Source organism: Zalophus californianus, chromosome 6 (genome assembly GCF_009762305.2).
Source record: "Zalophus californianus isolate mZalCal1 chromosome 6, mZalCal1.pri.v2, whole genome shotgun sequence".
Lineage (NCBI taxonomy): Eukaryota > Metazoa > Chordata > Mammalia > Carnivora > Otariidae > Zalophus > Zalophus californianus.
Window position 1 is genome coordinate 134936690 of NC_045600.1, and position 22256 is coordinate 134958945.

At 42.5% G+C, this 22256-nt stretch overlaps 1 pseudogene; it reads right to left on the reverse strand.

The window, feature by feature from the left end:
• Nucleotides 1-20926: 20926 nt before the first annotated feature.
• LOC113909162 lies at nt 20927-21905 on the reverse strand (annotated as a pseudogene).
• Nucleotides 21906-22256: the final 351 nt, after the last annotated feature.

A 22256-nucleotide genomic window follows, 5' to 3' on the forward strand; every position in this document is an offset into this window, starting at 1 on the left:
AATGCAACTGCTGACTTTAAATTGAAGCCAATGCTCATTTACTGTTCTGAAAGTCCTAGGGTCCTTGAGAATTATGCTAAGTCTACTCTGCCTGTGCTCTGTCAATGGAACAAGAAAGACTGGACGACAGCACATCTCTTTACAACTTGGTTTTGTAAATATTGTAAGCCCATTGTTGAGAACAGAAACAAAGATTCCTTTCAAAATGGTACTGCTCACTGACAATGCCCCTGGTCACTCAAGAGTCCTGATGGAGATGAACACTGAGATTAATGTTGTTTTCATGCCTGCTAATACAACATACATTTTGCATGTATGCAGGATTAATCTTGACTTTCAAGTCTTATTATTGAAGAAATACATTTTGTAAGGCTATAGCTGCCAGATAGTGATCTCTCTGATGGATCTGGGAAAGTAAATTGAAAACCTTCTTGAAAGGATCCACCATTCTGGATGCCAAATAAGAGCATTCGTGATTCATAGGATGAGGTCAGAATATCAACATGAACAGGAGTTTGGAAGAAGTTGATTCCAATCCTCATGGATGACTTCAAGGGGTTCAGTACTTCAGGGAAGGAAGTCACTGCAGATGTGGTGGAAACAGCAAGAAAACTAGAATTAGAAGTGGGGCCTGAAAATGGGGTTGAATTGCTGCAATCTCATGATTAAACTTTAATGGAAGAGGAGTTCCTTATTATAGATGAGCAAAGAAGGTGGTTTCTTGAGATGGAACCTACTCCTGGTGAAATGCTCTGAAGATTGTTGAAGTGACAACAAAGGATTTAGACTATTACCTACACTTAGTTGGTGGAGCAACAGCGGGGTTTGAGAGGACTGAAAAAAGTTCTACTGTGTAAAATGCTATCAAACAGCATCCCATGCTACAGAGAACCCATTTGTGAAAGGAAGAGTCAATTGATGTGCCAGACTTCATTGTCTTATTTTAAGAAATTGCCACAGCCAACCCAACTTTCAGCAACCACACCCTGATCAGTCAGCACCCATCAACACTGAGGCAAGATCCTTTACCAGCAAAAAGAGTATGACTCTTGGGATGCCTGGGTGGCTCAGTTGGTTAAGCAAACGCCTTCGGCTCAGATCATGATCTCAGGGTCCTGGGACTGAGCCCCACGTTGGGCTCCCTGCTCAGCGGGGAATCTGCTTCTTCCTCTCCCTCTGCTGCTCCCCCTGCTTGTGCTCTCTCTCTGTCAAATAAATAAAAATAAAATCTTAAAAAAAAAGGACTATGACTCTTTTTAGCAATATTTTTAAATTAAGGTACATACATTTTTTTGTTGCACACCTAATACACTACAGTGTAGTGTAAACATAGCTGTTATATGCACTGGGAAACAAAAAAAAAATTAATTTGACTTGCTTTGTTGAAATATTTATTTATTGCTGGGCTCTGGAACCAAACCTGCAATATCTCTGAGGTATGCCTGTAGACAGTGAGACTTGATGACAGGTAATTTCTACTACTGGTGGATAATTTCCCTTCCACACTTGCAAATACTAATAACTTAAATCCTTAAAAAGTATTTTCAATTTTATTTCAAAATTTAAATTATGAAAATGTACAAACATATACAAAGATAAGGAGAATAATTCAGTGAACCACATATATCCTTCACTCAGATTTAATAATTATCAAAATTTCCCACCTAAGTATCTTTTTTTTTGAAACTTTTTTTTTAAAGATTTTATTTATTTATTTGAGAGAGAGAGAGCACATGGGGGGGGGAGGGTCAGAGGGAGAAGCAGACTCCCTGCTGAGCAGGTAGCCTGATGCAGGACTCGATCCTGGGACTCCAGGATCATGATCTGAGCCGAAGGCAGTTGCTTAACCAACTGAGCCACCCAGGCGCCCCTGAAACTATTTTTTAAAGTTTATTTTTTTTAGTAATCTCTACACCCATCGTGAGGCTCGAACTCATGACTCTGAGATCAAGAGTCTCATGTTCTTCCAACGGAGCCAGCTGGGAACCCCTCTTTTTCTTTGAAGAGCAAATTCCAGTAATCATGTCATTTTGCCCTCACGTACTTTAGTATGCATCTCTAATAATATGGGCCTTGTTTACATAGCCACAGTACCATAATCATGTCCGACAAAATTTGGTATCATCCAGTTCACAATAAAATTTTCCTTATTATCTAAAAAATATAATTTAGAGGATTTGTTTAAATCAGGATATGAACAAGGTCAATACATCACATTTGCTTGTTGTCCCTTAATTCTTTTAAAATCTTGTCTAACCTGCGCCCCCTTCACTCCCATTGTCATGTTGCAAAAAGTAGGTCAATTGTCCTGGAAAGTATCCCATATTTTAGACTTGTTGATTTGCTTCCTTGTGCTGTTATTTAACTAGCTCCTAGTTTCCTTGTATTTAATTTTATTTTAAAATTATTTATTTTAAAGCCTTTTCTAATTAAAGTATATAACATGATACTTGTAAAAAATGAGAAAAATGATAGAACCACAATTGGTAATGTGGAAAGCACAAATTTGTTATGATCCTACCCTAGAGACAATCACTGTTAATTGTTTGGCATATATTCTATCAGACTTTTTTCTTCACTATTCAGTAAGAAAGTAATTTTTTAAGTTATTTTACAATGAAATTGGCTATTGTGTGATTCTCTATTACTGCAGGGTTTTTGTGGAGATTATTCATTGGTTCTTTGCACAATGTCCCAATCCTGTAAAAAATCTAGCCATTGTTAGAAAGTGTTGAGGCAGGACACTGTGGTTATTGTTTTAAGTTAATCAAACATAGGATATTTTGTGTGTATTGCAGGGTGAAGGATGCAGCACTGAGGAAGGAGCAGATACAGAATGGGAACAGTTGAGTAAAGCATGCAGGGCCAAACCTTACCTTAAGCTCCACATGCTATCAGATAGCACATGATCTAATGGGATCAGGGAGGTTGGTGCCCCAACCTCCCTGATCCCATTAGGTACTAAGGTACTAAGGTACTAAGTCTGGTACCTTAGTAACTAGGACAGTTTCTTCAATTGTCTGTCTCAGTGGAGATTCTGAGTCTCTCATTCTCTCCTCTTGTGCTAGGAGTGAACTCTTGGTGGAATGCGTACAGTAATTTCTTTTAGTGCTTGTCAACTGTAAATGAAAAAAAAGAATATATAACTCTAATTTGCATGCCCTCCCTTGCCCAAATTGAAGCATTACACATATCTTTTATTACAAATTCCCAGTTTTTGAATTCTTAATTTTGACTTTTCTTTCAGTTTGCCTTAGTATGTCTTCAAATATTTTTTTCCCAAAAACAATGTTCAGGATATGTTTTCCAATCTTTGGACATCTGAGAATAATTTTCTGTTATTTTTACACATGAAAAACATATATATATATATATATATATATTTTTTTTTTAGAACTTCTAGGTCAGTAGCAGCTTGTGCCCATATGTCCTGGTTATATACTCTAATTTATTTTTTATTTTTTATTACTTTTATTTATTTTTTATTATTATGTTCTGTTAATCACCATACATTACATCATTAGTTTTTGATGTAGTGTTCCATGATTCATTGTTTACATATAACACCCAGTGCTCCATGCAGTACGTGCCCTCCTCAATACCCATCACCAGGCTAACCCATCCCCCCACCCCCCTCCCCTCTAGAACCCTCAGTTTGTTTCTCAGAGTCCATAGTCTCTCATGGTTCGTCTCCCCCTCCGATTCCCCCCTTTATTCTTCCCTTCCTGCTATCTTCTTCTTCTTCTTTTTTTAAAGATTTTATTTATTTGACACACAGAGTGAGAGAGAGAGAGAGAGAGAGAGCACAAGCTGGGGGAGCGGCAGGCAGAGGGAGAAGCAGGCTTCCCGCATGAGCAGGGAGCCCGATGCGGGGCTCGATCCCAGGACCCTGGGATCATGACCTGAGCTGAAGGCAGATACTCAACGACTGAGCCACCCAGGCGCTCCTTTTTTTTTTTTTTTTTAACATATAATGTATTATTTGTTTCAGTACAGGTCTGTGATTCAACAGTCTCACACAGTTCACAGCGCTCACCATAGCACATACCCTCCCCACTGTCTGTCACCCAGCCACCCCATCCCTCCCACCCCCCACCACTCCAGCTAATTTATTTTTAAATTTTATTTATTGATTTTTAATTAAAAAAAGATTTTATTTTTTTGAGAGAGAGAGAGACAGACAGAGATAGAGCATGAGGTGGGGAGGGCAGAGGGAGAGGCAGACTCCCCGCTGAGCAGGGAGCCCGATGCGGGGCTCGATCCCAGGACCCTGGGATAATGACCTGAGCTGAAGGGAGACGCTTAACTGACTGACCCACCTAGGCATCCCACACATGAAAAACAGTTTGACCAGATTTTAAAATATGTGATTACAACAGTTCTGCTCAAAATGTAATAGATACTATTTCATTATCTTTTGGAATTCAGTGCTGTAGGAGCTTTGGGCAAGTGTGAATTTTATTAATTTGTAAGAAACTAGGATTTATGATGGACCTTTTTTGTTTTGTCTTTTTAATCGTTTGCTGAGATATATGTAGGTGTGTGATCTAGAGATTCCCTGTTTGACCCTCCATTCTTTATAATCTCCACCCTGCTGTGGGCCATGGGGTTTTTACAGAATCAGTTGGGTCTGATGCCCCTAAGCTTCTGATTGATTGATCCAATGAGAGTCACTAGAAGATTAGGAGCTGGAGAAGAGTAAAATCAGGACTTCTTTTACAACTCTCTCTGGTTTCTGATACTTTACCCTCCTCTTGCTTTTCCAGGCCTAGTGCTGGTAATGACTGCTAAATTCATGACTAATTCTGCGCAGATCCCCTATAATTGATTATTTCAGGAACTTGATGACCATGATCAAACTTCAGTTGGTATGATTTCTCATGACCTATCTTCAGGGTCGCTGATTATTCCTTCTGTTGTGTCCAATCCACTCTTATGCTGTGTTTTTGGTTTGTTTTTTTTCAATTTCAGATATTCTATTTTTCAGTTCTAGAGTTTCTTTTTGGTCATTTTTTAGATGTTTAATTTCTTTCCTAATATTTTTAATGTTTATTCATCATGACTGTGTTGTCCGTTAAGTCCCTTGAACATATTTAAAATAGGTATGTTAAAGTTCTTATCTGCTAATTCCAAATGCTGAGTCATCTTTTTTTCTTTTATGGGTCTCATTTTCCTTTGTTTTCTCATATCTAGTAATTTTTTATTATATACTGGACTTGTGGGAGATATGCTTTAAAGGGATCTCAAATCTGTTTTCTATCTTTAGAGAATATTGCGTTTTTTTCTGGAATGTAAATTACTTTATATCACCTGAATCTTGTGAGGCTTGATTTTATGCATTGCTAGGGCAGGTCTATTTTGGTTTTACTAATACTCTTAAGGTGAATACATTAGTCCTGGGAGGTGGTTTTTACTCCTAAGTGTGGCTTTTATGGAGTTTTACTGGAAAGCCTGTGGTTTTTACCAAGCCCCTTTAACTTGGAAAGATTTGATCTCCAACCTCTGTCTTCCCTGTGGTGGGCATGTGCTAAAATCTCAGTTCAGCTCTTTTGCCCTTCCAGCTGTTTCTCCCCGGGGCTTTTTGTAGTCTTGCCCTACAGATGTGCACCTCAGGGGTCAGCCAGTGATGTGAGGGGATTTTCTCTGGAGATTTTGAGTTTACTTCCTCTGTGGCTTCCTCCATTTCGTGGAATTCTGTGAATTCCTCCAGTTAGTAACCAGCTGCTTTGGCATGCTTCAATTCTTTTTTTCTGACTCCACAGACCAGTAAGATTCCAGGTTTTGCCTGACTCTCTCTGCCATATTCCCCTTTTCAAATGTCAACTCCTCTTCTGTTTCTGTCTGCTTTTGGTCACTCTGCAGCGTCTTCAAACAGCTCCAGAGTTTATAACGGTGACAATCAGGAATAGTCTGATAGAAGTTATTAGGCTATAACCAAGTCATTATTATTTCTTACTGTATTTTTGTCATATGCCTGTGCACCCTTGCCCTATATAGCTTCTTTTTTTTTTTAAAGATTTTATTTATTTATTTGACAGAGAGAGACAGCGAGAGCAGGAACACAAGCAGGGGGAGTGGGAGAGGGAGAAGCAGACTTCCCGCGGAGCAGGGAGCCCGATGTGGGACTCGATCCCAGGACCCTGGGATCATGACCTGAGCCGAAGGCAGACGCTTAACGACTGAGCCACCCAGGCACCTTGTATAGCTTATTCTTGACTTAGTAGCCAGACTGATCCTATTAGAACATTAACTCTGATGATGCTTTCTTTTCTTTATAAGCCACCACTGGTAGTCCATCTCTCTCAGAATGAAAGCCCAAATCCTGGCAATCAGCAATATTGTCCTCCAGTGTATCGCCCACCTTCCACTCTACCTTTTCTCCCTGACTTGATGTCCTATTATTTTCCATTTTAATCACTCTGTTCTTGCCAAAGTTACCTTCTTCCTACTCCTTGCACTTGCCTCAGGGCCTTTCCCCTTTCTGTTCTCTTTTCCTGGAATTGGCATCTCCCACCCTATTTAAAATGATACATCCCTATGCCCCTACCTACTCTTACAGTCTTTTTCCAGCTTCCCTGATTTACTTTATCTCTATAGTGCTCACAACCAGCTTGTTCACTGACTGCTTCTCCTTATAAAGATTTAAGTTCTGTGAAGGCAGGGATTTTTGTTTGTTTTTTTAAAAATTTTTTATTGTTATGTTAATCACCAAACATCATTAGTTTTTTTAAATTTTTTATTGTTATGTTAATCACCATATATTACATCATTAGTTTTTGGTGCAGTGTTCCATGATTCATTGTTTGTTCATAACACCCAGTGCTCCATGCAGAACGTGCCCTCCTCAATACCCATCACCAGGCTAACCCATCCCCCTACCCCCCTCCCCTCTAGAACCCTCAGTTTGTTTTTCAGAGTCCATCATCTCTCATGGTTCGTCTCCCCCTCTGACATACTCCCCTTTTCTTCCTCTCCTGTTATCTTCTTTTTCTTTTTTCTTAAAATATGTTGCGTTATTTGTTTCAGAAGTACAGAACTGTGATTCAACAGTCTTGCACAATTCACAGCGCTCACCGTAGCACATACCCTCCCCAATGTCTATCACCCAGCCACCCCATCCCTCCCACCCCCAACCACTCCAGTAACACTCAGTTTCTTTCCTGAGATTAAGAATTCCTCATATCAGTGAGGTCATGTTATACATGTCTTCCTCTGATTGACTTATTTCACTCAGCATAACACCCTCCAGTTCCATCCACGTCGTTGCAAATGGCAAGATCTCATTCCTTTTGATGGCTGCATAATATTCCATTGTGTATATATACCACATCTTCTTTATCCATTCATCTGTCGATGGGCATCTTGGCTCTTTCCACAGTTTGGCTATGGTGGACATTGCTGCTATAAACATTGGGGTACACGTACCCCTTCGGGTCCCTACATTTGTATCTTTGTGGTAAATACCCAGTAGTGCAATTGCTGGATCGAACGGTAGCTCTCATTTCAACTGTTTGAGGAACCTCCATACTGTTTTCCAGAGGGGTTGCACCAGCTTGCATTCCCACCAACAGTGTAGGAGGGTTCCCCTTTCTCCACATCCCCGCCAACATCTGTCGTTCCCTGACTTGTTAATTTTCGCCATTCTGACGGGTGTGAGGTGGTATCTCATTGAGGTTTTGATTTGGATTTCCCTGATGCCGAGCGATGTTGAGCACTTTTTCATGTGCCTGTTGGCCATTTGGATGTCTTCTTTGGAGAAATGTCTGTTCATGTCTTCTGCCCATTTCTTGATTGGATTATTTGTTCTTTGGGTGTTGAGTTTGATAAGTTCTTTATAGATTTTGGATACTAGCCCTTTATCTGATATGTCATTTGCAAATATTTTCTCCCATTCTGTCGGTTGTCTTTTGGTTTTGTGGACTGTTTCTTTTGCTGTACAAAAGCTTTTTATCTTGATGAAATCCCAATAGTTCATTTTTGCCCTGGCTTCCCGTGCCTTTGGCAATGTTTCTAGGAAGAAGTTGCTGCGGCTAAGGTCGAAAAGGTTGCTACCTGTGTTCTCCTTTAGGATTTTGATGGACTCCTGTCTCACGTTTAGGTCTTTCAACCATTTGGAGTCTATTTTTGTGTGTGGTGTAAGGAAATGGTCCAGTTTCATTCTTCTGCATGTGGCTGTCCAATTTTCCCAACACCATTTGTTGAAGAGATTGTCTTTTTGCCATTGGACATTCTTTCCTGCTTTGTCAAAGATAAGTTGACCATAGAGTTGAGGGTCCATTTCTGGGCTCTCGATTCTGTTCCATTGATCTATGTGTCTGTTTTTGTGCCAGTACCATACTGTCTTGATGATGACAGCTTTGTAATAGAGCTGGAAGTCCGGAATTGTGATGCCGCCAGCTTTGCTTTTCTTTTTCAGTATTCCTCTGGCTATTCCGGGTCTGTTCTGGTTCCATACAAATTTTAGGATTATTTGTTCCATTTCTTTGAAAAAAGTGGATGGTATTTTGATGGGGATTGCATTGAATGTGCAGATTGCTCTAGGTAGCATTGACATCTTCACAATGTTGATTCTCCCAATCCATGAGCATGGGACGTTTTTCCATTTCTTTGTGTCTTCTTCAATTTCTTTCATGAGTATTTTATAGTTTTCTGAGTACAGATCCTTTGCCTCTTTGGTTAGATTTATTCCTAGGTATCTTATGGTTTTGGGTGCAATTGTAAATGGGATCGACTCCTTGATTTGTCTCTCTTCTGTCTTGTTGGTGTATAGGAATGCCACTGATTTCTGTGCATTGATTTTTATATCCTGCTACTTTACTGAATTCCTGTATGAGTTCTAGCAGTTTTGGGGTGGAGTCTTTTGGGTTTTCCACATACAGTATCATATCATCTGCAAAGAGTGAGAGTTTGACTTCCTCTTTGCCGATTTGGATGCCTTTGATTTCTTTTTGTTGTCTGATTGCTGTGGCTAGGACTTCTAATACTATGTTGAATAGCAGTGGTGAGAGTGGACATCCCTGCCGCGTTCCTGACCTTAGGGGAAAAGCTCTCAGCCTTTCCCCATTGAGAATGATAATCGCTGTAGGTTTTTCATAGATGGCTTTTATGATATTGAGGTATGTACCCTCTATCCCTATACTCTGAAGAGTTTTGATCAAGAAAGGATGTTGTACTTTGTCAAATGCTTTTTCTGCATCTATTGAGAGGATCATATGATTCTTGTTCTTTCTTTTGTTAAGGTATTGTATCACGTTGATTGATTTGCGGATGTTGAACCAGCCTTGCAGCCCAGGAATAAATCCCACTTGGTCCTGGTGAATAATCCTTTTAATGTACTGTTGGATCCTATTGGCTAGTATTTTGGTGAGAATTTTTGCATCCATGTTCATCAAGGATATTGGTCTGTAATTCTCTTTTTTGATGGGGTCTTTGTCTGGTTTTGGGATCAAGGTAATGCTGGCCTCATAAAATGAGTTTGGAAGTTTCCCTTCCATTTCTATTTTTTGGAACAGTTTCAGGAGAATAGGTATTAATTCTTCTTTAAATGTTTGCTAGAATTCCCCTGGGAAGCCATCTGGCCCCGGGCTTTTGTTTGTTGGGAGATTTTTGATGACTGCTTCAATTTCCTTAGTGGTTATAGGTCTGTTCAGGTTTTCTATTTCTTCCTGGTTCAATTTTGGTAGTTGATACATCTCTAGGAATGCACCCATTTCTTCCAGGTTATCTAATTTGCTGGCATAGAGTTGCTCATAATATGTTCTTATACTTGTTTGTCTTTCTTTGGTGTTGGTTGTGATCTCTCCTCTTTCATTCATGATTTTGTTGATTTGGGTCATTTCTCTTTTCTTTTTGATCAGTCTGGCCAGGGGTTTATCAATCTTGTTAATTCTTTCAAAGAACCAGCTCCTAGTTTTGTTGATCTGTTCTACTGTTCTTTTGGTTTCTAGTTCATTGATTTCTGCTCTGATCTTTATGATTTCTCTTCTCCTGCTGGGTTTAGGCTTTATTTGCTGTTCTTTCTCCAGCTCCTTTAGGTGTAGGGTTAGGTTGTGTATTTGAGACCTTTCTTGTTTCTTGAGAAAGGCTTGTATTGCTATATACTTTCCTCTCAGGACTGCCTTTGCTGTATCCCAAAGATTTTGAACAGTTGTGTTTTCATTTTCATTGGTTTCCATGAATTTTTTTAATTCTTCTTTAATTTCTTGGTTGACCCATTCATTCTTTAGTAGGATGCTCTTTAGCCTCCATGTATTTGAGTTCTTTCCGACTTTCCTCTTGTGGTTGAGTTCTAGTTTCAAAGCATTGTGGTCTGAAAATATGCAGGGAATGATCCCAATCTTTTGGTACCGATTGAGACCTGATTTGTGACCTAGGATGTGATCAATTCTGGAGAATGTTCCATGGGCACTAGAGAAGAATGTGTATTCCGTTGCTTTGGGATGGAATGTTCTGAATATGTCTGTGAAGTCCATTTGGTCCAGTGTGTCATTTAAAGTCTTTATTTCCTTGTTGATCTTTTGCTTAGATGATCTGTCCATTTCAGTCAGGGGGGTGTTAAAGTCCCCCACTATTATTGTATTGTTGTCAATGTGTTTCTTTGCTTTTGTTATTAATTGCCTTATATAATTGGCTGCTCCCATGTTCGGGGCATAGATATTTACAATTGTTAGATCTTCTTGTTGGATAGACCCTTTAAGTAGGATATAGTGTCCTTCCTCATCTCTTATTACAGTCTTTGTTTTAAAATCTAGTTTGTCTGATATAAGAATTGCCACCCCAGCTTTCTTTTGGTGTCCATTAGTCTGGTAAATGGTTTTCCACCCCCTCACTTTCAATCCTGGGGTGTCTTTGGGTCTAAAATGAGTCTCTTGCAGACAGCATATTGATGGGTCTTGTTTTTTAATCCAATCTGATAGCCTGTGTCTTTTGATTGGGGCATTTAGCCCATTTCCATTCAGGGTAACTATTGAAAGGTATGAATTTAGTGCCATTGTATTGCCTGTAAGGTGACTGTTACTGTATATTGTCTCTGTTCCTTTCTGATCTTTGCTGCTTTTAGTCTCTCTCTTTGCTTAGAGGACCCCTTTCAAGATTTCTTGGAGGGCTGGTTTCGTGTTTGCAAATTCTTTTAGTTTTTGTTTGTCCTGGAAGCTTTTAATCTCTCCTTCAGTTTTCAATGAGAGCCTAGCTGGATATAGTATTCTTGGCTGCATATTTTTCTCGTTTAGTGCTCTGAAGATACCATGCCAGTCCTTTCTGGCCTGCCAGGTCTCTGTGGATAGGTCTGTTGCCAATCTAATATTTCTACCATTGTAGGTTACATATCTCTTCTCCTGAGCTGCTTTCAGGATTTTCTCTTTGTCTCTGAGACTCGTAAGTTTTACTATTAGATGTCGGGGTGTTGACCTATTTTTATTGATTTTTGAGAAGGGTTCTCTGTGCCTCCTGGATTTTGATGCCTGTTTCCTTCCTCACATTAGGGAAGTTCTCTGCTATTATTTGCTCCAATATACCTTCTGTCCCTCTCTCTCTTTCTTCTTCTTCTGGGATCCCAATTATTCTAATGTTGTTTCGTCTTACCGTATCGCTTATCTCTCGAATTCTGCCCTCGTGATCATGTAGTTGTTTCTCTTTTTCTCAGCCTCTTTACTTTCCATCATTTGGTCTTCTATATCGCTGATTCTCTCTTCTGCCTCATTTATCCTAGCAGTTAGTGCCCCCATTTTTGATTGCACCTCATTAATAGCCTTTTTGATTTCGACTTGGTTAGATTTTAGTTCTTTTATTTCTCCAGAAAGGGTTTCTCTAATAACTTCCACGCTTTTTTCAAGCCCAGCTAGTATCTTTAAAGTCATGGTTCTGAACTCTAAGTCCGACATCGCACTAATGTCCGTATTGAGTAGGTCCCTGGCAGACGGTACTATCTCTTGTTCTTTTTGCTGAGGTGAGTTTTTTTGTCTTGTCATTTTGTCCAGAGGAGAATAGATGAATGAGAGACCAAAATGCTAACAGGTTAACAACGTCCCCAGCAAATATACTCTATACAAATCAGAAAAGATCTGAAACCAGGGGAAAAGAAAGGGAAAGAAAGAAAAAAGAAAGAAAAAAAAAACCAAAAAGAAAAAGATTAAAAGCAAAAACAGAACAAATCCAGAAAAAACCGAATATGATCAAATATGATCAGGCTGGTGCATAGATCAGTGCCACACACTAGATTTTGGGCGTATTTTGGTCTGTTAGAAAAAAGTGCCTCCTAAAATTTTAAAGGAAGAAAGACTTATATATGTACAAAATAAGGGTTGATACAATGAAGGGATGGAAGATGACTGTAAGGATGAAACTTATAAAAGATTTTATAAAAGGAATTGATACAATAAGAAGTTGTTTGAAAAAAGAAAGAAGAAGATTTAAAAAGAGAATGTGATCAGGTTGGAGACTAGAACAAAGGCATACAGTAGTGATTTAGGGTATATTTTGATTTGTTAGAAGAAACTGTATCTCAAAATTTTAAAGAGAGAACAACTTATATATATATGCCAAAAATAAGGGTAACTAATATGAAGGGATAAAATATGACTCTAAAAATGAAAAATAAAAAATGTTTTTTTTTTAAAAAAGGGATTGATGTTGATTGAAAAAGGGAAAAAGAGGAATTAAAAGAAAAGTTTAAAAAATTAACTTTGAAAAACTAATGAATCGTGGTAAAAAAAGCCATGAATTCTGTGTGCAGTATTCCCCTAGCGCTGGAGTTCTCCCGTTCTCCTTGATCGGTAAACTTGGTCTTGGCTTGCTGGCTGTTCCTGCTGATCTTCTGGGGGAGGGGCCTGTTCCCGTGGTTCCCACATGTCTTTGCTGGAGGCGGGATTGCCCCGCCCTTGTCGGTCCGGGATAAGCAAGCTCCTCGGGTTTGCTCTCAGGAGCTTTTGTTCCCTGCAAGCTTTCCGTCCGGCTTTGGAGGACGACAGTGAAAATGGTGGCCTCCCAATCTCCACCTGGAGGAGCTGAGAACTCGGGGCCCCGCTCCTCAGTGCGCCCCCAGAGAAAAGCAGTCAGTCACTCCCGTGTCCCCGGTCTCCGGCCGCACTCCGTGCTCACCCAGCCTGTGACCGAGCATTTCTATCTCTGGCACCGACTTAGTGTGGAGTCTCCAAACCCAGCAGATCCCTGTGGTGCGCTCCCGCGCCGCTCCTCCCGGGGGAGGAAGGGGAGTCTCCCCGGCTCTGCCGCTTGTTGAGTCCCTGCTGGAGGAGCAGTGGCCCGACTGGGCCGTGGATCACGGTTTATGGCAACCCCGAGCTGAGAGCCCGCGCCTCGTCTCCGTCTCTGCAGCCGGCTTCCCTGCTCCGATACCTGGGAGCTCTGCTGCACTCAGGCTCCCCGGTCTTTCTGTGACCCTGAGGGTCCTGAGACCACACTGTCCCGCGAGGGTTCCACCCCCCGCTTGGCCACTGGAGTGACGTCCCTCCGCGGAGCCGGCTTCTCAAAGGTCCGATTTTGTGCTCCGCGGCTCTAGCACTTGCCAGAAGCGGCCGACGGAGGCCCCCTCCCCCGCCGCCTATCCTCCCGAATATCGCCTCGGATTCACTTCTCCACACCTCCTACCTTCCAGAAAGTGGTCTCCTCTCTGTTCAGAGAGTTGTTGCTATTCTCCTCTTCGATCTCCTGTTGAGTTCGTAGGTGTTCAGAATGGTTTGATCCCTATTCAGCTGAATTCCTGAGACCAGACGAAATCCAGGTCTCCTACTCCTCCGCCATCTTGCTCCGCCCCACCCAGGGATTTCTGTTTGTTTTGTTCACTTGTATACTCTCAGACCCCAGAACAGAGAATGCTGAATGAATCAGAGTCTCTCCTTGCGGACTTATATTGGCTCAGTTCCTTAATTTTGAAAAATATATGTCCAGGGTAGTTCCCAGCCATATTATGAAACTGACATATTATCTTGGGCTTATTTATCTTCACTCCTGTGTAGAATCTTTCCTCTGTAGCTCCTCCCTTGCATTGCTGATCTTCTGCGACACAATGCTGTCGTGTTTGATAAAATGTCAGTGAATTAGGTGTCTGTGGAGTTTGGAATTTTTATTAGAAATAACTTCAGGAAAACATGCTATCCTTTAAATTTGTTACTACCACCTAAAATATACGAGTGTTCTAGTGTTTATAGAGTTAATAGGAGAGGCGGGAGAAAAAAAAGACGGGAATGTTGGTTTAATTATCATTTACAGAATACATTTCATGAGCCTACATAAATTATGCATCATTGACCTTTAAATGAATTTGGACTTAATGAGATTATTTCATTATGTTTAAAGATGTAACATAATTATTTTATTATGTTTTTTATTATTTCCTAAGCTTATTTATGCTCCTCCCCCCTCATCAAGGCCCAAGTGTATTGCCTTCTCATCTAATATTTTTAGGCTGTTTTCTGGTTTGAGGTTTGTAGAAATCTGATCTCACTGAATTACAGTGTTACTTAATTGTTTAATTTTCCAGGGCACTCTACAACAACTTTTGCTTTAACAGAGACCTATGTTTCCAAAAGAGTTAAACTTTGTGATATGAAAATGGTTTCTTTAAAAATGTGTTTTGCAACAGGAATCTTTATCATCCTGGACACAAACAGAATAATGAATCTAAAGCTCAGCTTAGGCTCAGCGTTCTGCCCTCTAGTGTTGGATCTTGAAAGTGCAGATTAATTTTGAACACGACTTTGTGTCCCATGGTGTCCTAGGGTCCCCAGAGGATCCCAAGAAATCTGAAGGGAGGGAGGAGGAGGCTGAACAGGCTGGACTCTGGCCTCATTCCTTTCAGATGCAGAAGCTCCACTCTTTCACATTTTCCTCATTTTGGGACACTAAGTTCTTACGTGATAAAATAGTTGTTTTGGTGCCTCAAAAATAAAAAAATTAAAACCTATAGTCCTATAGGAGCGCCTGGGTGGCTCAGTTGGTTCAGCATCCGACTCTTGATTTCAGCTCAGGGTTGTGAGATTGAGCCCTGCCTTGGGCTCTGGGCTCGGTGGGGAGTCTGATGGAGATTCTCCCTCTCCCTCTCCCTCTGCCCCTCCCCCCGCTCCTGCACTCTCTCTGTCTCTCTAAAATAAATAAATCTTTAAAAAAACCCCACAAAACTATAATACTAGAGTATAAAGGTATGAAACCTAAGAGGTGATTGTAGTATTCATGTTCGTTTACATCATTGGATTTTAGAATTTGGGCTATATTTCCTCATATAAAACATATAAATGCTTGAACTAGCCCCAAATAACTATTTAATGTATGGTGGAATTTAACATCTGTCTATCTATCTATCTATTTTTTAAAAAGATTTTTTATTTCTTATTAGAGAGAGAGTAAAAGCAGGGGAAGTGGCAGGCAGAGGGAGAGGGAGAAGCAAACTCCCCGCTGAGCAGGGAGCCCGATGTGGGGCTCTACCCCAGGACCCTGGGATCATGACCTGAGCCAAAGGCAGATGCTTAACTGTCTGAGCCACCCAGGTGCCCTTAACATCTATATATTTTAAATAAAAAAATACACAACAGAAAATAATATTTATATGTTCAGGTTTCATGAACTCATAGTCAAACAGCCAGGCCTGGGAACGCATTTGCAATGCCGTATTTATTGCTGATAATCAAGAGGTCTTTGATCTTCCTGCAAGGAGGTTCTGTTGGAGGCATCCTGAAAGCAATTCTGTTTCTGTGCTGTGACTTGTAATGAAATGTTCTCCTTAATCTTTCATGGAAACAATCCTGTTTCTCTTTTGTTTTCTGGGGAGGGAGTCAAAGCGTATGGGGGTGGGAAATGGATTTTACTGGGCATTGGAAGGGGCCTCAACCCCTGAAGATGGAGTTGAGAGGATCAAGCGTTTTCCAGCCTTCCCAGGAAAGGATTCAGATATCCCTGGCTGTTTTCTCCTAAGGTTCTGCTTGTCTTCTGAATTTCTGGGACTCTAGCCTGATTCTCCCAGTTCAGAATTTGGGTTTTTGGTTGCTTGCTCCCCTCTTTGGCTGTGTGGCGTTTTGATAACTTCCAGGGATTCTGAGCTCTTGTTTCCTGCCCCTATGCCTACTTTAACAGGAAAGCAGAGACTTGGAGAGAACAAGAAAAAGAAGGGGTGGGGCAGTGGATCAGCCTGTAAGGATGTGGGAATTTCGTGGGGTCCACTGTGGAGGAAGGCTGTGTGTGTCCTGGGCCTTCTGGAGGAAGGTACATCTAGGAAATTGGTGTTGATTTGCTTCGTCTTGTTATAGTGACCAGGAATATGCTGGGGTACTTCCAAGCTACTTGGGACTGGGGAGGCAGGAGTTTCTAGAGGTATGGAGGGGCCCAAGAGGATAAAACATCTTCTCAGCCCAACGATGTAAAAGGGAGCAATTCCTCAAGAATCTAATGGTATTCTTCAGTGAGCTGGAGAGAAAGGATTTGGTACCTGTGGAAGGCAGCCTCCAAGATGGCTTCCAGTGATTCTTCGCTTCTTAGTATTCACGCTCTTGTGTGATCCCTTGGAGTGTGTGTTGGACCTAGTGACTCTAATATAGATTGTGGCAGAAGTGAACAGATGTCACTTCTGAGATTAGGTTCCAAAGAGACTGTGGCTTCCATTTTGCTTACACTCACTTTCTCTGGCTCTTCTTGCCTACTCGCTCTGATGAAGCCAGCTGTCATTTTAAAAAAAATTTTTTTTATTGTTATGTTAATCACCATATATTACATAATTTGTTTTGGTGTAGTGTTCCATGATTCATTGTTTGTTCATAACACCCAGTGCTCCATGCAGAACGTGCCCTCCTCAATACCCATCACCAGGCTAACCCCATCCCCCCACCCTCCTCCCCTCCAGAAACCTCAGTTTGTTTTTCAGAGTCTATCATCTCTCCTGGTTCGTCTCCCCCTCTGACTTACTCCCCTTCATTCTTCCTCTCCTGCTATCTTCTTCTTTTTCTTTTTTCTTAACATATGTTGTGTTATTTGTTTCAGAAGTACAGATCTGTGATTCAACAGTCTTACACAATTCACAGCGCTCACCGTAGTACATATCTTCCCCAATGTCTATCACCCAGCCACCCCATCCCTCCCACCCCCGACCACTCCAGCAACCCTCAGTTTGTTCCTGAGATTAAGAATTCCTCATATCAGTGAGGTCATATGATACATGTCTTTCTCTGATTGACTTATTTCACTCAGCATAACACCCTCCAGTTCCATCCACGTCGTTGCAAATGGCAAGATCTCATTCCTTTTGATGGCTGCATAATATTCCATTGTGTATATATACCACTTCTTCTTTATCCATTCATCTGTCGATGGACATCTTGGCTCTTTCCACAGTTTGGCTATTGTGGACATTGCTGCTATAAACATTGGGGTGCACGTACCCCTTCGGGTCCCTACATTTGTATCTTTGGGGTAAATACCCAGTAGTGCAATTGCTGGATCGAATGGTAGCTCTAATTTCAACTGTTTGAGGAACCTCCATGCTGTTTTCCAGAGGGGTTGCACCAGCTTGCATTCCCACCAACAGTGTAGGAGGGTTCCCCTTTCTCCACATCCCCGCCAACATCTGTCGTTCCCTGACTTGTTAATTTTCGCCATTCTGACGGGTGTGAGGTGGTATCTCATTGAGGTTTTGATTTGGATTTCCCTGATGCCGAGCGATGCTGAGCACTTTTTCATGTGCCTGTTGGCCATTTGGATGTCTTCTTTGGAAAAATGTCTGTTCATGTCTTCTGCCCATTTCTTGATTGGATTATTTGTTCTTTGGGTGTTGAGTTTGATAAAGTTCTTTATAGATTTTGGATACTAGCCCTTTATCTGATATGTCATTTGCAAATATTTTCTCCCATTCTGTCGGTTGTCTTTTGGTTTTGTGGACTGTTTCTTTTGCTGTGCAAAAGCTTTTTATCTTGATGAAATCCCAATAGTTCATTTTTGCCCTAAGCCAGCTGTCATTTTGTTAGCTGCTCTATGGAGAGGCTCGTGTAGTAAGGAACTGAGGGTGCCTCTAGCCAATAGCCAGTGAGTGTGTTTGAAAGCAGGTCCTTCCCAAGTCAAGTCTTCAGATGAGATCCCAGCCTTAGGCTGACACCTTGATTACAGTCTTGTGAGAGACTCTAAGCTGGAGGACACAGTTAAGCCATGTCCAGGTTCCTTACCCACAGGAACTGAGAGAATAAATATTTGTTGTTTTAAGCTGATACATTTTGGGGTAATTTGCTATGCATCAATAGATAACAATACAGTGCCCTTGGAGAAGGAGTGTTGGAGGCTCTTGTTTTATGTAGGTGATTGTAATGAGTGGCTTCTATTACTCAACCATTTCTTGTGATTCCTGAGCTAAGGGAGTTGAGGGGTGTGTGGAAGAGTTGAGCCAGGGTCAGGGTCACGTCATTGAACTGTGCAGTACCCTTTCCCCCAATAAAGAGCTCCCATATCCTTCCATAGGGGAGTCAAAATTAGCATTTGAAAATTTGTCATGCAGAGATCAGGAGAGCCTACTCAGGGCTGGTCCGAGAAGCCATGTAAACCAATACAGGAACTGTGACCCAGTCTAGTCGAGTAAGGAGACATTTGTCTTTATCCCTCTCTAAGTCCTCAACACTAAGTAGCCAGAGCCTATAAGAAGGGATGGGTGAGGGTGTGAAGGGGTAGGGCTCTTTCTTTTTTTTAAGATTTTATTTATTTGAGAGAGAAAGTGAGAGCGTGTATGAGCTGGGGGAGGGGCAGAAGGAGGGGAGAAGCAGACTCCCCGTTGAGCAGGGAGCCCAATGTGGGGGCTCCATCCCAGGACCCTGGGATCATGACTTGAGCCAAAGGCAGACGCTTAACCGACTGAGCCACCCAGATGTCCCCGAAGGGGTAGGACTCTTGAGCACATCAATATGATAGGTTTTCTGTGTACGAGGGCACAGCCTGTCACCATCCAAGAGCGACCTGGCAGCCAGCAGAGGCAGGGGAGACCTTGTGACATCCAGTAGGGGAAAGAGAGGTGGCCCCTAGAGTCACAAGTTAACACACCTCAAGGGGGCTATGTATATAAAAGATGCTAGAACAAGCATTTGAAAGCAGTCTCTGTTTTTGTCTAGTAAAGCATTAAGGTTCTATCGTTTTCTCAAAAGTTTTACTTTCGTTCTCTAATCACAGGAAGCACCATCTTATTTATTTATTTATTTTTAAAGATTTTATTTGTTTATTTGACAGAGAGAGAGAGAGATAGCGAAAGCAGGAACACAAGCAGGGGGAGTGGGAGAGGGAGAAGCAGGCTTCTCGCGGAGGAGGGAGCCCGATGTGGGGCTCGATCCCAGGACCCCGGGATCATGACCCGAGCCGAAGGCAGACGCTCAACGACTGAGCCACCCAGGTGCCCCCCTTCTTCTTCTTCTTCTTTTTTTTTTGTTTAAAGATTTTCTTTATTTACTTGAGAGAGAGCACAAGCGGGGTAAGGAGCAGAGGGAGAAGCAGACTCGAGCGGGGTACGGGGCAGAGAGAGGGCGAGAAGCAGGGAGCCCCACCAGGGCTTGATCCCAGGACTCTGGGATCATGACCTGAGTTGAAGGCAGATGCTTAACTGACTGAGCCACCCAGGCGCCCCTATTTACTGTTTCTTTAGGAAAATCTTTTTGAATTGCTCTCAGTACTCTTAAAAAATATTCACTGTAGGAGAGAAGAAAGAAAGAAAGGAAGGGAGGGAGGGAGGGAGGAAGGGAAACAAAGAAAGAAACAAAGAAAGAAAAAGCAAGCATGATTCCAGTGCTTAGCAGATTCATCAGTGAACATCTCGATGTATATTCTTCCAGTCTTTTCTAAGCTGTTCATGTTCTGTTTTACACAGTTGAGTCATACCACAGAAACACTTTTGCCAACATCTTTTGAAATTTACCGTAATAATAACTTGAGCATTTTTTCATGTTTCCAAGTATATGACCATATTTTTTTTTTTTTTTTTTAAAGATTTATTTATTTACTTTTGGAGAGAGAAAGAGAAAGAGAGCTCCTATGCGTTCTGGAGGGGCAGAGGGAGAGGGAGAGAGAGAGAGAGAGAGAGAGGCAGAGGGAGAAGCAGGCCCCCAAGGAGCAGGGAGCCCGATGCGGGACTCGATCCCAGGACCCTGGGATCATGACCTGAGCCGAAGGCAGACGCTTAACCATCTGAGCCACCCAGGCGCCCGACCATATTTTTTAAAAAGATTTCATTTTTAAGTATTCTCTATACCCAACGTGGGACTTGAACTCACAACCCTGAAACCAAGAGTCCCACACTCCACCAACTAAGCCAGCCAGGTGCCCTGACCATATAACATTGTTTTTGAGGGTTCCATAGTATTCCATTTAAAAGATACAACATAATTTAGGGTATTTAATGTCCTCTTGGTGGGCATTCAGAAAGGTTCCAGATTTTGATATTCAGAGATGACTATTACTTTTCCTTACTTGGTGTAACCAAGTGAGGTCAAGTTGAGAAAGGGGCATAGACTTAATGCAGTGAGACCAGGGAGAGACATAGAACGTCCAGGGGTCTTGAGAACTCTTGATGAGATGCCATGTTGCCCACAGTAAAGAACCTGGATACAGCCAAGAGGTAATATTACAGATAAGTAGAAACAGGGATCAGATGTTATCTGCAATTGCTTTAGAAACTTTTGAGAACAAGTATATTGCAGGGACCGTTTAAATGTTGCTTAAACACCCCAAAATGAATTCTGACAGGGCCACAGTGCCCCTGAAGATGGAATACTTAAAACATCCTGTTTAAGCCACACCTGCAACAGGGACCCTCGCACAACTCCTGGAACCGGACGCATCCCCAATGGGAGTCCAACCCAAGCTTCTGGCTCTTAAGGCCAGTGGATGTATGGAGGCTAATTTCTGAATTTAGAAGCTTCCAGGGGAGAAATGGTGTTTTTCGCTAAAGGGACAAGAATGTGAGCTATGTGGCCGGGTATGCCAGCTCACCTTTTTTTCTGATTTCCCTTCTCATTCGGTCTTGAGAAGCCGTGCAGCAAAGGGGCTGCTGATCAGCAGCAGTGACCGAAGGGGGACATGGGTCAGAGCGGGACGGGCTGCTCGTATGAGGTCTAGTGCCAACCTTCCAGAAAGAAATAAACTTCAGGGGCGCCTGGGTGCTGATCCTCTTCAGTGGGGTAAAGCAACAGGTATACAGGAAAATGTGGAAGGCCCCCAGGGCTCCTGTGAGTGGGTTCATCGCCCGCAGGTTGGAAGGGCAACTCCTGGAACAGCACAGCAGGTGGCCAAGGACATCGTCGGCCACAGGCTGACCTGTCCCCGAATCAGACATCTGTTTTTTTGTCCTCTTCATGTTTGAATCCAGTGGTACCTCAAAAAACTGATGGATGGAGTTGGTAGCAAAGGATGCAAGGCCTCTTCTGACAAAAGGATGTAGGAGGCAGGGCTGGTCAGAAGGTCCCCGAGCCAATGCAAACCCCGCTGCGAGCTGTGGGTTTGATTTTGGACAGCGGAGCCGTAATTGCTGGCAGGTCATCCAGATGGCAGCTTCATGTCTCCCCACTGCTTTCTGGAAGCTGGTTCCAGTCCCAGCAGTGGTTTTCCTTCGGCTTTCTGGACAGAGGCAGGCTGGGGGTGGGAGAGGTCTTACGTCCTACATGTTTGCTGTGGCCTGACCCAAGGGGTTTTTTCCAGGAAAGGAACTGGCGCTGGTCCGGCTTCCGTTTTACTTGCTGCTTGAGGCTTCTGTCCAGTTGTGTGACATGCAGGCACTTGAGGAAGGTCAAGTGCTGAAATGTCGTCCGCGGCTTATGGATGATCCTGAAAAGATGCATTAACGTGTGAGGGGATTCTTCCATTGCCTTTTTTTCTGGAAGCCAGACACATCCTCCGACCCAGCCTGTCAGGAGGCGTGAGGAGAGAGTGTGCGGGGATGCGGCCATAGTGCCCGAGTCTGGAGGCTCTCCTCATGGCTGCTGGGCACTGCCAGCTCCCTTTTCCTGAGCTTTCACTTCCACGGTTGATCTTCTGTGCCCGGGAAGGGCACACCACGGAGGGAAACAGCATGAGCCCACGGTCCACAGGCAGGCAGCATCCTGGCCTCTTTGGCAACATTTTCACAAATCATCTCTAGGGCCTGCTTCACCACAACCCCAGCCCCCTTCCTAGGGTTACCTCCCCTTGCACAGGTGGGGCTGACTCAGGGCCCTGCTCCTCCTCGCAGAAGCTGGTTTAGTGCTTCAAAGAGGACAGTCAGAGGTGGCGGCTAGTGCCGCTGAATTGTTCCCGGAACA